General features: G+C 39.0%; 1 protein-coding gene across 4 annotated transcripts in view; it reads right to left on the reverse strand.

Annotated features, from left to right (window-relative positions):
* Nucleotides 1–13017, reverse strand: part of SATB2 (SATB homeobox 2) — a 303695-nt gene that overhangs the window by 92774 nt on the left and 197904 nt on the right. The window lies entirely within an intron of this gene.

Consider the following 13017-nt stretch of genomic DNA (forward strand, 5'->3'; position numbering starts at 1 on the left):
ATTGTAAGCTCCTTGAGGGCAGAGACCGATGTGAATGAACAATGTATATGTAAAGCGCTGCATAAATTGACGGTGCTATATAAGTACCATAAATAAATAATTTGCATTTTGTATGCCTATGTTATTCATGGTGGGTTTTTTTATGTTTGATGGACCAGAAAACATTATGTGTTCATATACGCACTGTGTTTTGTGCATTTTTTAAATGAGTCCAAAATAAATGTATTGTTTTGTGCATTTTTTAAATGAGTCCAAAATAAATGTATTGTTCTTTTAAATGTTGTTTGTTTGGTGCCTGAAAGGTCCCCTTTTGCCCTGTTTCTTTCCAATAGTATTTAAGCAGACATGAATAACATTCAAATAGAAAATTTTAAAGTGACTCTACGGCTTTGCAAACTAAGTGAAAGATGTACAAATGTTACCCATGTTATGTTCTGAATTAAGGAATCATACCCGGCCCACCTCTAAATGCGGAGAGAATTACCAATGGGCTGGAATGTTACGTGTGATGTCAGCAATCTCCCAAGACTTCAAAGGCAATTAAGGTAACATAGAAGCAGGAAAAAGTCTCTTTCTATGCACATACTGCTGTTGGTTTACTAAAGGAATAATGAATGTTCACCTACCTCGAATCTGATGTTCACTTTAGAAAGTGAATGTTAATAAATAAGGTAAACTTTTAAATATCCATTTGTGTGAAAGGGGATAAAAAATGGGGTATTTGCTTGCTCATGATTTGGTATTCAAAGTTACAGAGCTTTATATTATTTACTAACATTTACGTACTTTGCAAAGTGAACTTTCACTTTTTTATGTGAACAGCCTTTGTTTCTTTAGTAAATGAACCCAATGTGTGGATTGTGCAATTGTATGATACATCACAAGTTCCCTATTGTTTACTCTCATTATCAGATAAAAACATAAGATCACCCGAAATACGTGGATAGTATATACTCAGGTTCCATCAGATGAAATCCCCACTATTTTTTCCTACAGTAATGCACAAAATGGTTGTCAAAGGTCAGCGAATGCCGTCAGGAATCACCCCAAAACCAATTTTAAGTACACTGTGTCTCTGATGTATTTTGTGACTGGATAATCATAAAGTAAGGCTTGTATTAACAAATTGTGTTGTATGCGATCATGTTATCTTTAGTTGATTGTAAAGATCCAAGCACATGTGTTAATGTCTTCAAAATCATTACGAAAACCAACATAATCGTGTAACATCAGGCTCCAAAATATGTGTACAAGTCCTTACCAATGCGCCTTCACTCACATCCTACCCTGGTAATCTTGAAATGCAGATACAAACAGCAATAAAACACTTTTTTTAGTAGAGTAAGGAATTGTTAATACCTTTGCCAGGTTTTTATTGATACCTGTAATGGGATTGATTTCCTGTTCACTTTGCAAGAGAAGTTGCATTTTACAAGACAATTTGCCCCAGAACTGAAGTTTAACTTTGCAAGAATAATCATGTGCAAGAAAAAAAAAAACAGCACTTTTTGCTTGCACATGGTTGGATAATGGAGGTCAGCAGAGTGTCACCTCATTCACTAAGCTCTGCGGCAAATTTCCTTGTAATTTCTTTTCAAAGAGTACAGCCTATTTGCTGTAAACGTTTAGGTCACCTGCCTATGCAGAAAAGGAGCATCTGTAGATAAAAAACAAAAATTGAATAATGCCCTTACTTTAGGTGTAGGCCCTTAATGTACCTCATGAAGCCTGACTGGAAAACTTCTAGGACATTGCTAAGGATGCTGCTATGGGACACCTAACCATTACTGTTCACCTTCACCAACACAGAAGAGAGCTCTCAAACACTGAGCTCAGAGGAACTGTAACAGGGGAGAGAAAAAAACAGAATCAGAGAAAGCGTTCGATCCTGTGATGGTGAAAGTGAACAGTAGCAGCTAGGCTTCTCTTAGCAACGTCCTTAGAAACATCCCAGGAGTTTTCTAGTCAAGCTTCCTGGGATATGTAAATGGCCTACACCTATAGCAAGGGCATTATTCAACTTTGGTCAAAGCTGCACAGTTTGTTTTTATCTACAGACATCCCTTATCTGCATAGGCAGTTCTTTGGTGAAGTATATTACAGCCAATATGACTTGTGTTTCTAGCTTTCAGGTCAACAAACTAATGTTTGACTCCTGCTTACAAATGCCTATTTAAAAATAACTCTATAATTCCTATATCATAATGGAATCTATACAGCCTGAAGTGAGAAAAAGAGGGAATGTGTGATATTTTTGCAGAAGAATGCTGTTTGATAGGATTCTATTTAAAACTGTTGAGACAGCACCCATCTACAAACTATACTTGAAATTTTTGTTTTGTCCATGGGGCATGTAAAATCAAATGATGAGAATTTCATGTGAGAGAGAGGAAATTAAAAAAATATACAGATTTGTCTTACTCTTATTATGACTACTTTGTCTGTGCTGTTTGTGTCCATTCTTAGGAGAATTGCTTAGAGATCACTGTCACAATTCTAAATTTCAAGTTGTCACCAGAACAGGGAAAAAAGGGAAAATCTTTCAAGGGGGACACTTAGTCCAGTGACAACAGATTTCCGCCCACTTCTTGGTGTGTCTAGAGGACAGGAAGAGAAAGGAAGTCTCCACAATGGGACACAGATAAAATGAGAAACCTAATCGGGGTTTAACCATTTCCATCCAAGTTGCAAAGTAAAAGTTTTGGCTCTAACTTTTCAGTCTTTCAATTTTCAATACAACTACCCATAATATAAAATGACCAGTAAGGAGGAAGGCAGAGATAGGGACAACCTTGACTTTTATGAAAAGAGTTGAGATTTCGTGTTAATTTTTTGACATGTGGTTTTCACTGGTGTTAACACTGCTTATGTATTTTTTTAATCAAATCCTCCATTTAAACGATAAGTTCACCTTTCTGAATAAGGTACATGTTACACCCATGTTTAGGGTGTAATATGTTCAGCATCTGCCCCCTCTCCCCCTGATCCACCCCCCCCTTCCTCCCCGTGACAGGGGCCAGGGATCTTCTCCCCTCACCTGCTGTCACAATTCGAAAACAGCATGGTCATGCAGAGCTCCATCTCCACGGCTGCGTTATTCATTCATTCACAGATCCCCACCTGGCCAGCTGATGGCTTGAAGTTCTCAATGAACTACCAGGGTGCTGATGAGCGCTCTAGGTAATTCATTGAGCTTCTTGTCATTCAATAACTGCCTGCCTGTATCGGAGGTACGGACAGACAATTACATTGACTGTCTGCAGGAGCAGGGCATTACACCCACAATCTGCTGATCATGAGTGCAATGCTTTACAGGCACCTAAAAACAAAAAAATGCTAATTTTTTTTTTCTGAACTTATCCTTTAACCACTTTGTGACCGTCCACCACACATTTACTGTGGCAGGGCGGCCGCTCAGCGCCAGATCATGTACCTAGTACCACACACAGCGGGAGCCTAGAGGTGGGTACCGCAGACTCAATGTCCGCTGGCACCCACCGATTGTTTAGTACAAAGGGAAAAGGGCAGTCTGCTTATGTAAACAAGGCAGACCGCCGTTCTTGCAGTAGGGAAGACATTGATCCCTTAGTAGAAGCATCTCCCACATAGTGAGTAAGCAATTGCTAGAAACACATTTAACCCTTTTATTGCCCCTGCTGTTAACCCCTCCTTTGCCAGTGTCATTAGTACAGTAACAGTGCATATTTTTTAGCATTGATTACTGTATTAGTAATACTGGTCCCTAAAAAGTGTCAGTTAGGTATCCGATTTATCCGCCGCAATATCGCAGTCCCAATATAAGTCACTGATCACCGCCATTACTAGTAAAAAAAAAAAAAAAAATATCCCATAGTTTGTAGACGCTATAACTTTTGGGCAAACCAATCAATATATGCTTATTGGGATTTTTTTGTAACCAAAAATATGTAGCAGAATACATTTTGGCCTAAATTGATGAAGAAATTAGATTTTTTTCAATTTTTTTATTGGATGTGTTTTATAGCAGAAAGTAAGAAATAATTGGGTTTTTTTTTCCAAAATTGTCGGTCTTTTTTTGTTTATAAAATATTCAAATCAAATTTGCTGCGCTATCAAAGAATACTAAATAAAAGCTGCTGACACAATATTGTTGGGTACAATAACAAAAATATGGGGTAACGGTGTAGTGCTATTAAAAGAAAAAAATTATAATGTACAAAAGTTTATATAATCAATACTGAGGAAAGTTCCAGATTTGATTAATTCTGAGATTAATTAAAAACGCAGAGGTGATGAAATATCACCAGAAGAAAGCTGTGGGTACAGCATTGCACGACCGCGCAATTGTCAGTTAAAGTAACGCAGTCTTGTATCGGAAAAAATGGCCTGGTCATGAAGGGGGTAAATCTTCCGGGGCTGAAGTTGTTAAATATTATCAGCTTTGGGACAGGTTTTTATTAAGGACAGTGTAATAAGACTATGGGTTTTTTTCAGCTGAAAAACGAAACCATGCAAATCTTTCACTGAGCTAATAATCTGCATCATTTCAGAGTGTAAGTCACTGGGAAACGCTGATAATGTCACATATGCAGCCTTTGTATGGGGGATGATACATATCTCTGAAACAGTCACAGGCATAAAATTACAGGCATGAAAACCTCTTGGGATTTGTCCTTAGCGTATGTGCAGATAGGTTCTTACAACACCACATATCACAAACAGTGTTATATATTGAACATCTTCAACAGCAGTAACAATGCAGTTAAATGCAGAGTCTCTTATTAGCAGTAGACATTGTACTAGTACATAGCTCTCAACTGTCCCTGATTTTGAGGGACTGTCCCTGATGTGGAACAAAGTCCCTCTGTCCCTCTTTCCTCCTCATTTGTCCCTCATTTTGGTCTGATCTATACAATTGTATATAAAATGCATTATTTATCTCCCACAAAGTGTTCCCCAGTGCTAAACGTTTCATATAATTTCTAAATTGCTGCATTTGTAAATTTTAAAAGCTAGTATAAAGGAATAGTAGTGGTAAAAAAAAGCACTTTAACTAGTTTAACTAATCATTTTTTTGTATAATTCTCCTTTAAGTGGGCGTGGTAGGGGGGTGTGTCCTATGCCTACATACTTTTGCTAATAGGAGTCCCTCGTTCCCATCTCAAAAAGTTGGGAGGTATGCCAGTATGCTGCTTACAGCATATTTAGAAAAAAAAATGTATCTGCCAACTCTAGTCTAGCAGCATATTAGAGGATATAGGGCCTAATTTACTATAGAAAATGATCCAGGTCAGGGATTAGGCACTACAGTGTGCTTGCATTGCAGGGCCCCATGAACAAGCGCAGAGCTCATCATCCACTGATGTACAATGTACTAGGCACGCTCCCAGTTTCCTGCTTGTTTGCTGTTTTGAAGTCTAACACTCAATGCTCCTTCTGTGTCGTATGTTCCGATAATCAAACTAATTAACACTATCACTCCAAAACATCTTGCAGCGCTCCTCCATCCTACCATACAGCTGGGTGGCAACCACCTCCGTTCCACACTGCACACAAGTCAAAAAGGAAGTTATGATGATACATCCAATAGATTTAATGGGCAAGCAATAGGAGCAAACAGTGCACACAGGCAATCTTCCACTTGAGACCAGGCCCTAATACATGGGTGCTCAACCTGTGGCCCTCCAGCTGTTGCTGGGCCTGCCTTTGGGAGTCATGCTTGTAACTGTCAGCCTTGCAATGCCTCATGGGACTTGTAGTTCCACAACAGCTGGAGGGCCACCGGTTGAGCACCCATGCCCTAATGTGTTTCACCCCTAGATCGCTAAATCATAGGCACTCTGTGATTAAGCCCTGTGGGGGGGTGAAATGCATTAAGGTGTGGCATCAATTGGAAGGTTGCTTGCTTGTGCTACCAACTCCTATTGCTTGTTTAATAAATCTATTAACTGTTTCAGTGTCACTGAAGCACAAGCCCCATCTTTTTTGATTTATGCTCTGCTAACGTTCACTAAAGTATGCTCTTGTCAACATTTTATGTGAAAATGTAAAAGAACGAAAATAAGGTAAGTTAAACAATGAAATGCCTGTGTGCCAAGCAAACAAAAAAAAAAAACATGTAAGCTATGCTGTCATAGCAAAAAGCATCTGCGGGGACATTTATCATTGGAATGTCCTTTCTACGCACCAGTCTATGGAATTTCAAAGGCCGGCTGGTGCTTAATCTTCTACAACTATGCACTAGAATCTATCAGGAAGCACTGTGAGGGTTTTAGCTATCAGTAGGCCATGTCAGTTTGCCCTCAACGGGTCTCAATAACCCAGAAGACAGTCAAAAAATTATAATTTTTACAGGAGGCCAGCAATGGTAGCCTTGGAATTCTGCTCATGGCTGATTTCCTTAAACTGTCAACAAATTTACTAATGGCTAGTATGCCAGAGGTCATATGGAAGCTTTTAGCAAATGTAGTGAAAACTTAAGCACTTTTTGGCCTTTGTTACTTTATAAACATTTTGGATTTGCCAACAACCTGTCACATAAGTGTGTTTATGGATATTTCATTTTTTTAGAAGTCGCAATTTCTTCCACCAGGGAAAACACTCGTTAAACACCATAGAAAGTATGAAATTCAATTGTCACATGATGACTTGCGCTGAAAATGCTCATCTGACATCAGCTGTACCCAATACACATTTGCTTTAGAATTTTGACAGAGATTATTTTCTCACATGACACAATTAAGCGATGTAACAGATCATTTAATGTTTGTTTCTGTGCCTTGCATGGCTATAATGTAGAATCCCACACATCAAAGAAACACCAGCACAGGCATAATTACCTAAAAAGGAAAGCCAACATTTTATGTAAAAATAATTTCCCACACTTGTGTCATTATCGAAATATTTCACAAAAACATTTGCTTTTATTAATAGCCATTTTCCACGCAGCCCCTCTTGTAAATATGTCAGTTTTCCATTACACACCAAATGATCTAACCTGCTTTTTTGTCACCTGCAAATAATTAGACACTCAATATGCAAAGCAACCTCCTTGAAGAAAAACAAATGGTCATAATTCTGTTTAATTGTACCTAAATGAGGCAGAATTTATTTTTAAAGTGATAGACACCAGGTGTGTGTTACTCGATGTTGTGTTTCAGTATAGTATATGTAGCATTTTAAATCTTAAGAGTTTGTATTTGTCAACGGTGTTCCTAAATAATATTAGTGACTAGGAATCTAGATGGATTTTAAATGATTAAATAGCATTGAGGTCATTGGCTTCCCCTTCATTCAAATATGACTAGTTGAACTCTTAGTACCAGCTCAGCCTGGAAATTTGACACTTCGGATATTTGCCAAGAATTTTGGTGTACCTGGGAAAATTAGGCTGGAATCTTAATCTTGCTGCTACAAACACTGTAGCAACCACTTGCACACAATTGAAGCATTGTGCGACCAATTATTCATACTTATGAATAATAGTATAAATAGTCACTACTACAGGCTATGTGTGTAGCTTACACTATAGGGAGGTCTTTGTTCCATCTGCTTAGCAACTGACTGCTACTCTAAGCAATTAATCACAAATACATTTGGGATTGAGGTACTAAGCATTGCCTGGCTTGCTCCAGCATTAGGGCCCATTCACATGATGCATTATCGCAATACTTCGTTATCTTTTACCAACGTACTGTGTCAAGGCATTTCATTTATTTTAAATAAGCTCCAGTGTATCCTAAAGCGTTTGTTACCCCAACACTTCATATTCCTGATATGTGCCTGCTGTACCATGTACTTGTATGAGAAAATATCCTGTTCTCTTTATATTGCCTACTTTGTGTGAAATCCCTGGTGTTCCTGCTAGTCCCCTTGCTTTCTTATTAAAAACTGACCACACTAAGCAGATCAGCACACTGTGGTCAGTTCTCTAGCTATGCTGAGAACTCAGCCTGCTCTCCTCCAATGATCAGACTTGTCTTGACACGCCCCCACTGCACAACCATTCACTGGGAAGCTGAGTTTGCTGCTGCTGCTCTTCCCCCAGCTCTTATGCAGCTGAGAACAGAGGGAATGTGATCACTTATAAAAAAGGGAAAAAAAGGTATTTATTATGTTTTTTTTTTTTTATATCTATACTAAAATGTTTTGCCTTTATTTCTATTTCAAACTGAATGGGTTGTTTTACAAGGTGATCGTTTTCAATCACATAAACACACCAAAAATATGATCATGGCCCTTTATGAAAGCAGTGGGCTATGCATGTACATTGTGGTATCCTGCAGTGCTGTAGAAGTGCTCTGAGTGCCATTTAAAAGTGAGATGGCCTGGTGTTCTCTATTTAAACAGTGTTCAGTCAGCCCTCATTAATGCTTTCTAAATGGGAAATCTAGGGAGTCTATTATTTATGTTTTCACCCAGATTCACACATTTTTCATCCATTTTGCCCCTAGAAAGTTTGTGAAGCTTTGTGAGTGAAAGTTGTGCAAATCAATGGTGATAATATTGAGAAATAGACTCTTAAGAAATACACAATTAAAAAACGTGGAAGAACTATATTAGTTGCCAAGACTTTGGTAAAGAAATGAAAACACTCTGCATTAGGAATTGACACTGTCACAATCCTTCCTGCCTGGCCTATGCACTACTAATTATTATCACCACACTAACAATTTCAGAAAGTCAACAGGGTTGGCCTCCATGTATATTTCTGCACAGCTTTCTTCTAAAAGAAACAATAGCTAGAAGAGGGTTTCAAATATGATGTTACAACCTAAAAGTTATCACGTAATGAATACACTCATTGGGATTGAAGAGTATCTCCAGCCAAAACTTTTTTGTAGTATTGAAAGGGTTGGGGAAGGGTTAGAGCCTCAGTAAGTTTTAACTGCTGGGCGGCACAGTGGTGCAGTGGTAGCACTCTCGCCTAGCAGTAAGAAGGGTCACTGGTTCGAATCCCAACCACGACACTACCTGCTTGGAGTTTGCATGTTCTCCCTGTGCCTGCGTGGGTTTCCTCCGGGTGCTCCGGTTCCCTCCCACACTCCAAAGACATGCTGGTAGGTTAATTGGATCCTGTCTAAATTGTCCCTAGTATGTATGAATGTGAGTTAGGGACCTTAGATTGTAAGCCCCTTGAGGGTAGGGACTGATGTGAATGTACAATGTATATGTAAAGCGCTGTGTAAATTGACGGCGCTATATAAGTACCTGAAATAAATAAATAAATAAAATAAATAAACTGCTCTCTGTGGACTGTTGAGTAATGTCATCGGGACAGGATGTGCGAGGAAATGTCCAACATAGACACTGCCAAAAATACAAACATTCTATTTTAGTTGCGGAAAGCTAGAATTCCCATGAGATTTTATTTGCTTTGTCCCCACTGGAGATTTTTCTGCACTTTCAGCCCTGGTCACATAATTGTCACTTTTCTGCTGAGGCTTGCTGCGTTCTTTGTGTACTATTTTTTAATGCATACAGGGATTTACGCAATGCAGGTTGGTTATGCTGTCACCCATCTGTCTTTGAATTATTTGCAACATCAATGAGCAGGACAAGTACCCGGCTGTCAGTCAGTGCAGGCAAGCGTGGATCCACCTGCAGCGGTTTTAGCTGTGCTGTTTATTTCAGGGGAAAAAACTCAGACACCAAAAAAATTTGACATGGGTCAAATTTTCTACACTATGTGCAGAAACATTTTACCTATATCTATATTTAAATCAGCTAGTTGTGTTCATGTTAAAATTTTTTAGAAACTTTTTAAAATTAGAAGGGAATCCAGTCAAGCAGATCTATACCCCATCTATAAATGTTTTATGATCGGTTTCATTGGCTTACTCATATAGACAGCCAGAGGTATAAAAACCTATTCCAACACCAAGTGACCTTAACAGGTCATTCAGATTGCATTTTCTATAAAATTTTAAATCAGGCATCACTAAATGGCAGACCGTGGTCCTGATCCAGATCAAGTCACTGTCTCATCTGGACCACGTGGATGGTACTTAGGAGCAGCTCTTTCCTCCACCATCTGCCACTGTAATTTTTACAGCAGAGTGGAGGGCAGGAAGCACAGCAGCACTGGACAGAGGGCGGGATCAGGAGCTGCACTAGTTAACTTTTCAAGTTAACTGGCATGTGATTGGTTGCTGGGATGCAGAGCTGTCCTAGCAACCAATCGTCCAGTGCTGTTGTGCCTCTTGCCCTCCGCTCTGCTGTTTGCCCCTGTGAGTTAGAAGAGTTAAGGGTCTAGGACACAGCTGTAAAGGATGAGGGGACGGAGGGGGATGTGAAGGGGCAGAGGAGGACACTGATGTGGGACAGAACACAACATTACTATGGGGGGTGGTGGTGAAGTGGGGCAGAGGAGAACATTACTGTGGGAGGGGGTGAAGGAGGGCAGAGGATGACATTACTGTGGGGGAGTGAAGGAGGGCAGAGCAGGACACTGAAGTGGGGTGGTGAAAGGAGGCAGAGAAGGACACTACTGTGGAGGGGTGAAGGGGGCAGAGGAGAACATTACTGTGGGGGAGAAGGGGACAGAGGAGGACACTGATGTGGGGGAGGGGTGGTGAGGAGAGGCAGAGGAGAACACTGGTATGTGTGTGTGTGTGTGTGGGGGGGGGTAAAGGAGTGTTGATGTGTTGGAGGGTTCAGAAGACTACTGTGAAGGGGATTGGGGGGTGATGTAAAGGGGGGCTGAGAACACTATTGTAAAGGGGAAACTGTGATGTGAAGTGTGGGGCTGTGATGTAAAGGAGGTGGATTGTGATATGTAGGGGGGACTGAGGACACTGATATAAGAATGGGATTGAGATATAAAGAGGCAGGGGATGGTGATGTGAAGGATCTCAATCGTTGCACAAACATGCGATTAGGACCTCTGCTGAAAACACATTTTTCTGACTGGACCTCAATATATTTTAATTCAATACCCCGCTTTAAATAGTAAAAACATACACTCCTTGTGACCCTGACAAAGTAGGGCAAGTTCAGCTTACAACGAATACAGAAGACTTGATAATGCTTTATTATTAAAACTAAGCAAAGATCCATTTCTTAAAAATGTGAAATGACCATTTGTAATGTTCAGTCCTATATGTCAATATTATCCACACGTTTCATCTAAGACATATAAGATTAAGTCCCGATTATTTCAGCAGATGAGTTAGAACACAGATGCTGGTGTGTGGTGTGAGGGCAATAGAGTCAATGTGCTGTAGCAGGACATTACATTGTTTACTTTTTTGTGCAAACTTTACTGAAATGTCACAAAGTGACATCTTATCAGGTGCTACTGGGAGTAACGAGATGCAATTGGGTGAATTGTTTCACATCATGCTGCGCTGAAAAAAGTACTGTGTGCCATACATAACATTGCAAACTGACGTGATAGAGAGCAAGGCTTTTTGCCTTGTCTTGCATCGGGTCTGTGCTGGGCAAGGTGGTCCGGGCTAGTTCCAATGAGTGTGACCAGGCCCTGAAACACAGTCAACTTCTTATCAGTATACATGTCCAGTTCAGAACTTTTAACAGACAATAACTTTGTATATTACGAAATTCTGGGTGCTGGGTACTAGCATGTTCTTGATTCAGCTGGCATTTCTAGTATTATAAATACTGTATGTTTTATTATTTTACACAGTGTACATATTTTTTTTTCTTCTCCATTTTTACTATGGTTTAGGTGTCCTTTTATGAAACTGAGATCAGCAGCGATCCCGAGTCTCACCGCTGATCTCAGCTCATAACCAGTTTATGAAACTGAGATAATCAGCGGAGAACATGTTCTCCGCTGATTATCTCAGCACAGTGAGAATTTGTAACTGACTTCACAGAAATGGCCAGTTTATGAAGGTGCGATCTCAGCACCTCACTGGCGATCTGTGACAGAATTCTCACTTTCTGATTCACCATTTCAGAAGTGGAGAATCAGAGTGAGAAGCCTGAAACTGGTGAAATTTATAGTGTGTGTGTATATATATATATATCTATATATATATATATAGATATATATATATACGTATATATATAGATATATATATAGATATAGATATATATAGATATGTATATATCTATATATATATAGATATGTATATATCTATATATAGATAGATAGATAGATAGATAGATAGATAGATAGATAGATAGATAGATAGATAGATAGATAGATAGATAGATAGATAGATAAATAGATATTTATTGATATATATAGACTATATCTATCTATAGATATATCTATATATAGATACATCTATTATATATATTTTTACATATATATATATATATATATAATATATATATAGATATAGATAGCTATATAGCTATATATATATATATATATATAGATCTATATATATATATATATAGATCTATATATATAGATCTATATATATATATATATATATATATATATATATATCTATCTATATATCTATAGATAGATATATATATATATATATATAGATATATGTATATATTTTTTTTTAGATGTTCACGTCTCTGGCTGGGTTCACACTTGTGCGATGCGTGAACCAGCGTGATTCCTAAGTGGGTTTTCACATCGCACCTACATTGACATCTGCGCACCACTGCGGGTGTCAATGTAAAGTTAATGACACCCCCAGATCATTTCACAGATCGCAGTGCGAACTATGTAATGGTGGAGGAATCGGATCGCATGGGTGTTAACACCCATGCGATCCGATTCCAGTGCGGACCAAATAAAGGGTCCTGTACCATTTTGGTGCAAATGCAATATGATTTAGGGCCAGTTCCCACTGCTGCGGTGTCCGAGATCGGATGTGATTCGCACCGCACTGCAGTGCAAAATCACATCCGATCTCTGTGCAATGCGATTTCAGCCATACAGATAGTATTGCTAAATTTGCATTGCACTCGGACCAAACTCTTACAGGACCCTTTTTTTTGGTCCACAGCAGAATCGGATCGCATGGGTGTTCACACCCATGCGATTCGATTACTGTCCGAGTTTGCAGATCACACTGCGATATGCGAACTGATTTGGGGGTGTTA

Source organism: Aquarana catesbeiana, linkage group LG06 (genome assembly GCF_042186555.1).
Source record: "Aquarana catesbeiana isolate 2022-GZ linkage group LG06, ASM4218655v1, whole genome shotgun sequence".
Taxonomy (NCBI): Eukaryota; Metazoa; Chordata; class Amphibia; order Anura; family Ranidae; genus Aquarana; species Aquarana catesbeiana.